We start from the raw sequence: 9,393 nt of genomic DNA, 5'->3' as shown, positions 1-9,393 counted from the left end.
CTTTTTTTGGTTTTTCGAGACAGGGTTTCTCTGTATAGCCCTGGCTGTCCTGGAACTCACTCTGTAGACCAGGCTGGCCTCGAACTCAGAAATCCGCCTTCCTCTGCCTCCCGAGTGCTGGGATTAAAGGCATGGGCCACCACACCCGGCTGGAGCTGAGAGTTCTATATCTTCATCTGAAGGCTGCTAGTGGAAAACTGACTTCCAGGCAGCTAGGGTGAGGGTCTTAAGCCCAAACCCACAATGACACACCTACTCCAACAAGGCCACACCTCCTAGTAGTGCCACTCCCTGGGCCAAGTATGTACAACCCATCACAAAATACAACTTTATATGATTTTTAAGAACATAAAACACAGTATATTTTTATGGAGTTTTTTTCGTTTCCAAATCCACACTTAACCAAAAAAGCATTTTTTCCCATTAATTTTGCTTGTAAGGTAAAGTTACATATTTATAGGTGGGTTATTGAAAACCAGTGGATATGTATAAAAGTAATAAAGCATGACTTCAGCATGTGACTACAAAATAATTAGAATCAAGGAACTGGAATTCCCCCTTCAAGTCTCTTAGAAAATAACATGTTGGGTGGGCAGCGGTGGCACACACCTTCAATCCCAGCACAGGGAGGTGTTTGAGGCCAGCTTGATCTATAGAGTGAATTCCAGGACAGCCAGGGCTACACAGAGAAACCCTGTCTCAAACAACAAATCAAGAAAACAAAAAGAAAAGAAAAGAATATGCTCATATTGCCTAAAGTGCTATTTAAATCTTCCTGCATGTTCCTCTTACGGAGATTGTGACAGACTTCCTGTGTAAAATGACATAGTCACTTCTATGTCATAATTATTTTTCACTGAAAACAAAACATCAAACTGGTAGGAGGTGATACAGATTATACAATCACATGTCAGTCATTGACTAACAAAAGCTTGGGGACAACCTCCTGGCAACTGAAAAACTGGACTCAAACTTTGGCTCGCTCCAGCTTCCTTCTAGTCTAACAAACCAGAAACCTGGGGCTTATTTGAACAAGAAGAAAAGGGCCCTGACCACCTGAAACCATCATCCCTGCTTGCTCGCTTTCCTAGTACTGGAAGGTTCTATGCACATGCCTGGGGAGAACAACTATCAGCAGTCTTACCCAGTTGTGAGCCCTGCCAGCCACACTAGTGACTAGCAAGATGTCCAGTCGAGGTGCACTGGTGGCACAGATGGTTTTGGAGTAAGCAACCACTCCCTGAGTGGATTTAAAGCCTGCCCCAAGAGATGGAACTTCATCCTTGGTACCATTAACTAACTGTGTCTGGCTAGGTCCTAGACCCTAGGGGAGAATCTAGTACTATTCCTCTGTCAATCAATAGGAAAATTCCCTGTAATATTCCTGTCTTTTTTTTTTTAATTTACTTTTATGTTTAAGGTTGTTTTGCCCAGATCTGTCAATATACCACATGTTTGCAGTGCTAGAAAAATATACCAGATCCCCTGTAACTGGACTTACAGATATTTGTAAACTGTTATGTGAGCATTGAACCTGGGTGCTCTGGAAGAATAGCATGTGCTCTCTTATTGCTGAGCCAGCTTTCTTTTTAGCCCCTTTCTTCTTCCTTCCTTCTGTCCTCCCTCCCTCCCCCTGTCTTTCTTGCACAATTGATTAGTTGTGTGTATGCACATACACACACACACACACACACACACACACACACACGCACGCACGCACGCCTGCATCATGCCTGAGTTTATGCACACCATTGTTCATGCAGAGGCTGGAGGGCGTTGGATGCTGTGAATCTGGAGTGATAGCAGCTGTAAACTCCCTAACATGGGTGCTGGGAACTGGTCTCAGGCTTCTGGAAGAGCAGCAAGCACTCTTAATCACTGCGCCATGTGTCCGAGTACCCTCTTTGTAGTTTGTGTACTATAAAATTACAAAATTGAGCCAGTGAGTAGCTCAGTAGGTAAAGGTATATAACCAAGCATGACAACCTAAGTTCAGTCCCTGGGACCCCTATGGTGGCAGGAGAGAACCGGTCCTGAACGTTGTTTTTGATTTCCATATGTTTGACCCAGGGAGTGGCACTATTAGAAGGTGTGGCCCCGTTGGAGTAGGTGTGTCACTGTGGGAGAGGGCTTTAAGACCCTCATCCTAGCTGCCTAGAAGCCAGTATTCTGCTAGCAGCCTTCAGATAAAGATGTAGAACTTTCAACTCTGCCTGCACCATGCCTGCCTAGATGCTGTCATGTTCCTGCCTTGATGATAATGGACTAAACCTCTGAACCTGTAAGCCAGCCCCAAATATATATTGTCCTTTATAAGACTTGCCTTGGTCATGGTGTCTGTTCACAGCAGTAAAACTCCAACTAAGACAGTCTTCATACATATAAGCATATAAAATAGCAAATAAAATGTATTTTTTTTCTTTTGGTTTTTCGAGACAGGGTTTCTCTGTATAGCTCTGGCTGTCCTGGAACTCACTTTGTAGACCAGGCTGGCCTCGAACTCAGAAATCTGCCTGCCTCTGCCTCCCAAGTGCTGGGATTAAAGGTGTGTGCTGCCACCACCAACACCGCCTGGCAAAATGTAGCATTTCAGTTCCTTTAGTCTGAAAATTCCTGTATGCACCTTTGCTTCAGGAATTTTTCTTATTTTTCTCTTTCATTTCCTTTTCTTTCTCATTATAATAGCCATCATTCTTGTAAAAATCAAGTTTACTAAAAGTATTTTTTTTCAGCCTTTTAAGTATTTTTACTTTGTGCCCCTGCCTCCTGAGTGCTGGGACCAAAGGTGTCCACCACCACTGCATGGCTTGATTTTATTTTTTAACTAAAAGCCTTCCCTACTGCTATTCCCTGATGGGTATCTTCAGGCAGTCTGCCTCACTGTCCTTACCCCACTCCTATTGTCTTGACTCCTCTCGTCCTCTGGTGACTAGTGTCTTGCTGAATTAAGCCTGTCTCTGGACTTCTGACATCTCTTTTGTCCTTTCACCTCACCTTTAGGAGCCCAGTGAGCTTTTCTTTCAGTCCTTACGTTTTTCTTTCTTTCATTTTTTTTGGATAAAGGTTTCTTGGTAGCCCTAGTTGGCACTGAATGTGTGGCTATCTTTTTGTTTCTGTATCCTGAGTACTGAAACCAAAGATGTGCACCCCTGTACCTGACCTGTTGTTTTTGGAACTAGTCTCCTGCCCATGTTGGCCTGGGACAGTATATAGTTGAGGATGGCCTTGAACTCCTGATCCTCCTCCATCTACCTCCCAGGTGTTAAAGCTAAAGGTATGTAACACCTATGTGGTGCTGGGGATCAAACCAGAAGCCTCGTGCAGGCTATGGTAGCATCCTATAAACCAAGCTACATTCCCCAGCCTCACAATAGAGTCTCACAATAGAGGGCGAAGCTTTAGCTTAGTGGTAGGGTGCCTAGCAGTTGCTAAGGTCCCTTACCGTTTTTAGTACCATATACATGCGCACACACTATTGGCAGCTGACTTTATAGCTCCTTCTGGCTATTTATCAACTAAGTGAACAGAAAAATGCATATCCAGGGGGTTGCCTGTCTCAGTCCATATATGGTCCTAGGTTTAAACTCAAGATATCTTATCATGCATGCTACTTAGCACTAGTAATCTCTGAGTACTGCAACGCTTTAAAAGGGCCTACTAAGGGACATTTCAGTAACACACGAAGCAAATATTATCCTTTATTTACCCTGAGACTCTTTCACATTTATTCAGGCTTGCTTTAAACTGGAAATCCTCCTGCCTTAACCTCCTAAGTAGATGGTACTCCAGGCCTTTATTACCAGGCCCAACTAGAGGTTACATTTTTCTAAAGTTAAAAAGAAAATCAGGGCTGGGGATGTAGCTTGGTTTATAGGGTGCTACTTTAGCAGGCATGAGGCACGTTTGCCTGTGTAAAATACTACAACCAAGTTCACAGGACACTTATATCCATCCACCCGCTTCAGTAAACCAACACCCGTAGTTTACCACCCCTTAGTGCTGTAAATAACCTCCCACATGTGGTGGGTCAGTCATTTGGGTTTCTTATTTGTTATGTCTGATTATATCGTAAACCTGTTGGTTTTGTTGCTGTTTGTTTGTGTGAGACAGGACTTCCGTCTATAGCCCTGGATGGCTTGGGCCTTGATGTCCATCAGGCTGGCTTCGAATCCACACAGATTCTTCTGCCTCCTCTTCTCACGTACTGGGATTTCCAGCATGTGCTACCAGACCTGGTTTATAGCATGACTTTTTTTTTTCTTGAGAGACAGCAAACACAGTGGTTATACATAAGTTGCTGTAAACAAAGTCCTGAAGCTGGCTACTTTATAAAGAAATTAGGTTTATTCAGCTCACAGTTCTGGTGCTCAGGAACACTGACACTTGACTGACACTTGTGATATTCTGGCTGCATTGTGCGGCAAAGATCAGATTTTGTTCACTTGCCTTACCTTAAAGCACCCGCTTCTCAAAGAAGTAAACTTGGCCACGTGGAAAAGGCTTTCAAGGTAGGTACATATGATCTCATACCTTCCTCTTCCTCAAGGCCTTCAAGGTAGGCGCATTTGCTCTCATACCTTCCCCTTCCTCTGTGCCCACCCCTCCCCGCTTCCTCTCCTTTCCTTCTCTTTCAACTCCGTTTTTGGCTGTGCTGGTGTTTGAACCCCCGGCATCTGTGTGCTAAATGTTCTACCACTGAGCTGCCGCTCCATACTTGGACTCTGTTTCTTCTTTTCCTTTAAAAAGACTTTATTAATTCCTTGAGAATTTCAGACAATCATACAGTAATGATCATATTCACCCCTCACTCCTTCCTCTAACTTCTCCCAGGTCTTCAATCTTCTCACAGCTTCATGTTTTCTGGCCTCTTGTTTTCTGCTTTGAAATGAATCCACCAGGTTCAATTTCTGCTGCCCATATACTCCTGGGTGTCAGACCATTCACTGGAGTGTGGTCACCCTACCAAGGCCCACACACTTAAAGGAAATAGACTCCCTCCCTTCCAGAAGCCACCAACTGTTGACAGCTCATCATCCTCAGTTAGGGTGGAGGTCTTGTGAGCCTCTCCCAATGCTGGATTCTTGACTAGATTCAACCACAGGGGCTTCGAGTCCACAAGTGCCTAGAAAACACTTCCACTCTGGCCCTCACTGACCTTTGCCTCTTACATTCTTCTTCCTCCTCCTCAAAGGTCCTCTAAGTTCTGGAAGAAGGGACTGTGATATAGAGGTCCTTTATGTGGCTGCTTGCTCTACAGACATGCATTTTTGTGTTTTGGCCAGGTATGCGTTTCTGTACTGCCATTCAGGCACAAAGAATCTCTGATGAGGTCTCAAAGTTGTGCCAATCCACAAATAGAGATACCAAGTTAGAGGGATAGATACTATGGCCATCTAGCACAGTAGGTTGTGACACCTTTGGGGGTCAATTGACCTTTCACGGAGGTCACATATCAGATATCCTGCATATTGGATGTTTAGGTTATAATTCATAACAGTGGCAAAATTACAGTTGTGAAGTAGAAACAAAGATAATTTTATGCTTGGGGGCTACCACACCATGAGGAACTGTATCATAGGATCACAGCATTAGGAAGGTTGGCAAGCACTGCTCTCATAGAATAGGTAGTAGGCTAGTCCCAGGGCTAGGCTCCGTTTCTTAAAAGTTCTACTACCTCAACAACGCTGCTGTACTAGGAACAGGGTCCTATGAGAGAAACCCTCAGATCACATCCTCACCACGCCAGCGGCTGACAATCATAACAATGACGTTGTGATGTGGTCCAGTGAAGGGGACTGCCTGTTGAGTGTGAAGCCTTGGCTCCATTCTCCACAATATGGTACGGTCAGTAGAGGTAATGTGGCATGTGTGCACACATAAAAGACAAATCAGTGTAACACAAGAAACACAAGAAACCCAATCCTAGAACTGCCCACAGTAACTCTCATTTTTAGGACACTTTACAAACCAGATACTGTACTCATGCCTGAGTGGCTGGAGGATTTGTCACCTTACACACATGCAAAGGTCAGAAACTTTATGAAGCTGGTTATCTCCGTTTTTAAGAGGGCTTACCAGGATTGAACGAAGGTTTCAGATTTGTGCAACAAGTACCTTTATCTGCTGAGCCATGTACATTTTTAAAATTTTATGTTTTTTGAGATAGATTCTTTTATGTATCCTTGGCTGTCCTGAAATGTGCTTTATAGCCTAGGCTGGCTTGAAATACAGTATGTATCCTATACTGCCCTCAAATATGCAGCAATCATTCTATGTGGTAGTCTGAATGGGGACGGCCCCCACAGGCTCATGTGTTTGAATACTGTGTACCAGTCGGTGGAACTGTTTGGGAAGGATTAGGAGGTGTAGACTTATTGGAGGAGGCGTGTTAACTGTTAGCTCTCTTTCTGCCCTGTGCTTGCCGATCAGGTAAACTCTCAGGCTGGGCCCCAGCACCATGCCTGGTTGCCTGCTGCTATGTTCCCTTCCATGATGGTCGTTTCTCACCCTCTGAAACTTTAAGCCCCCACCTCCTGATTCTTTCTTCTATAAATTGCCTTGGGTCTTAGTGTTTTGTCACCATAGTAGAAAAGTAAAGTAACCAAGACTCTTCCCAACTGTTGGGATTAGGAGTCCGAGTCACCATCCCTTGCTGCTGCACATGCCTTTTTTTTTTTTTTTTTTTTTTTTTTAAATTTGAGACAAGGTTTTACAACATGGCTAGGGCTGGCTTTGAATTCACCATGGAACCCAGGCTGGTCTTGAACTTATGAGCTTCCTATCTTTACCTCCCAAATGCTTGGCTTACAGGCTCTGCTTAAGATCATGAAAATTGCAATCTGTAAGAGTGCAGAGAGGTCATCTGCAAAAGGTTTATTTAAAAGCAGCCGGTATTGAAATCAGTCAAGTAGAAAATGCCCTTGCTCTGTGGAAACCATATATGAACGTTGACTGTTAGAAACAGAGATGTCAGCACCGTGTTGTAAGGAAATCTTGTTCTGCTGTCGAGCCTCTGTAGGCAAGGCTGACCTTGAACTCCTCTGGATGCTCCTGCTGGCCTTGTGATGAGAATAGAGGCAAATGCCTCCGAGCATGGTTCAGGACATTTTAATATCCATTCTCTCAGGGATAGACAAAGCTTCCAGCAACTCACTTCCAACATCATGTCAGTTACAAAGTTGATGTGGTCAGAAGATGGCAACCCCATCTTCTATACATGCTTCTAAAATTCAGGAATGGACTTAAGATTTTCAGTAAATCAAGGGCCAAATGATCCTACTGGCATTCATAGAAACCAGGCAATGGATTTTGTAACCCGGTAAGTGGCCTGCAACTGGGTCTTCATTCCAATTCCCTCAATGTGGTGACTTTCCCCCAGGTTCCTTTCTTGGGCAGTAGAAGAGAGGCTCTGTGACCACAGGGGAATTGGTTTTCCTCATTTATAAAATTAGGCAAATACTTCTAGATTTAGTTGGTGTGTGAAGATTATGAAATAAATCACACTTGCCACTTAGTCCAGGGCAAGGATCTCATTGATTTATGCGAGATCATTATTACTGTGAGAATCATATGGGTAGGGAGGGCTGTCAGATTCAGCAAATAAAAATACCGAATACTGAGCTAAAGTTGAATTTTACCATCCATCCATAATTAATCAATCATAAAGATAAAATGAAAATAAGGAGCTGGCTCAGCAGTTAAGAGCACTTGCTGCTCTTCCAGAACCCAGGTTCAACTCCCACTACTTAAATGGCAGCTCACAACTGTAACTCCAATTCCAGGAGATGCCCTCTTCTGGCCCCCATGGGCACTGTACATGTGTTACACAGTGTAGGGAAAACATTTACACATATAAAAAAGGGGAAAAATTAAAAATACAAGACGTTCATCTCTCAAATTCAAATTTATGTATCTTGTTTTTTATCTGGGTAAAGCAATTTCTCTTGTAAAGGAGACAGTTACCTACAAGGAATATAACTGACCAAATTTGATATTCCATCTGCTCATATTTGGCAGGCTAATATCCCAAGATAATCAGTGTTTACTCTTCCAGGCCATGCTCAATTATCTCAGAACACAGAAACAAAGAGGTTCCCGTATTGTTCGAGTATAGTATTTTTGCCAAATTGAAATCCTTTGAAACTGACTGCCATACTGACTAGCCATGAGTTTTGAAAGTGTTTACTGAATTATATTTGTATTTAAACCCTTATTTAGAAAAACCAAAGAAGACTAAGTATAAAAGCTGTATTATGGCTACTAAAAACACAGAGACTGAAACTCTCAGCCGGCCACTCACATCTTTGAAACATCATGTCATAACGTTGTTTTCTAGGTTTTCTTTGTACCAAGTCAATTATTTCTTAAAGCATGCTTGTTATACATGCACACACAAAATAAGCAGATATATTTTTATATTTCATCCCAGATGATGTGTCTTTCATCGGTTTGCAGATATAAAAAGTTCATAGTTAATCCTATCAGTAGTCTAGCTATCCTAGTGTGCAGTTCAGGGTTTGAGGTAAAATTATTTCCATTCCTTAGCCTTTAGCCTTACCTATAATCTACAGAAGCATTCTAGGCTTCTTGTGTAATATTTTGGTATTTCTAATATCAGCTTCATATCAAACTCTACAAATTGCTTCTGAAAACTTTCTGGTGTTATTAGCTTAAACAAAAAAGTAACTGGAAAAAAAAAAAAGCCAGGCAGTGGTGGCACACGCCTTTAATCCCAGCACTCAGGAGGCAGAGGTAGGCAGATTTCTGAGTTCGAGGCCAGCCTGGTCTACAAAGTGAGTTCCAGGACAGCCAGGGCTATACAGAGAAACCCTGTCTCGAAAATCCAAAAAAAACCCAAAAGTAACTGGAGGCAGAGGTGAGTACAGGCCTTTAAGTCACAGCACTCTAGAGGCAGAGGAAGTGCTCTGTGAGCTGGAAGCCAGCCTGGTCTACAGAGTGAGTTCCAAGACAGCCAGGGCGCCACAGAGAAACCCTGTCTTGGAAAACAAACAAATAAATAACTGGAGGGCGGAGAATGCAGCTCAGTTGGTGACATGCTTGTCATGTGTGCATGGCCCTTAGCTCCTTCCTCTCCCAATAACCCTAAGCCCAGAAAAACAACAGTTGAAAACAAACAAAAGTCCTCTGTAAATCAGGCATGGTAGCACATGCCCTCAGTACCCAGGAAGCTGAGGCAGGAGGAAGAGCGTGGGATACACAAGTCAGTTGAAGCTACACAGCAAGATTTTGTCACAAACAAAACCAAACTGGATTTTGGATAGTCATAAACTTATGGGTGGGCGTGGTTAATGAAATTATTGCAAACAAATGGGATGGCATTTATTCATTCATTATTGCTATTTAACAGAGGCTATTTAACATTTCCTTTCCGGA

Source organism: Mus pahari, chromosome 10, assembly GCF_900095145.1.
Source record: "Mus pahari chromosome 10, PAHARI_EIJ_v1.1, whole genome shotgun sequence".
NCBI classification, from domain to species: domain Eukaryota; kingdom Metazoa; phylum Chordata; class Mammalia; order Rodentia; family Muridae; genus Mus; species Mus pahari.
This window is presented reverse-complemented; position numbering follows the sequence as displayed.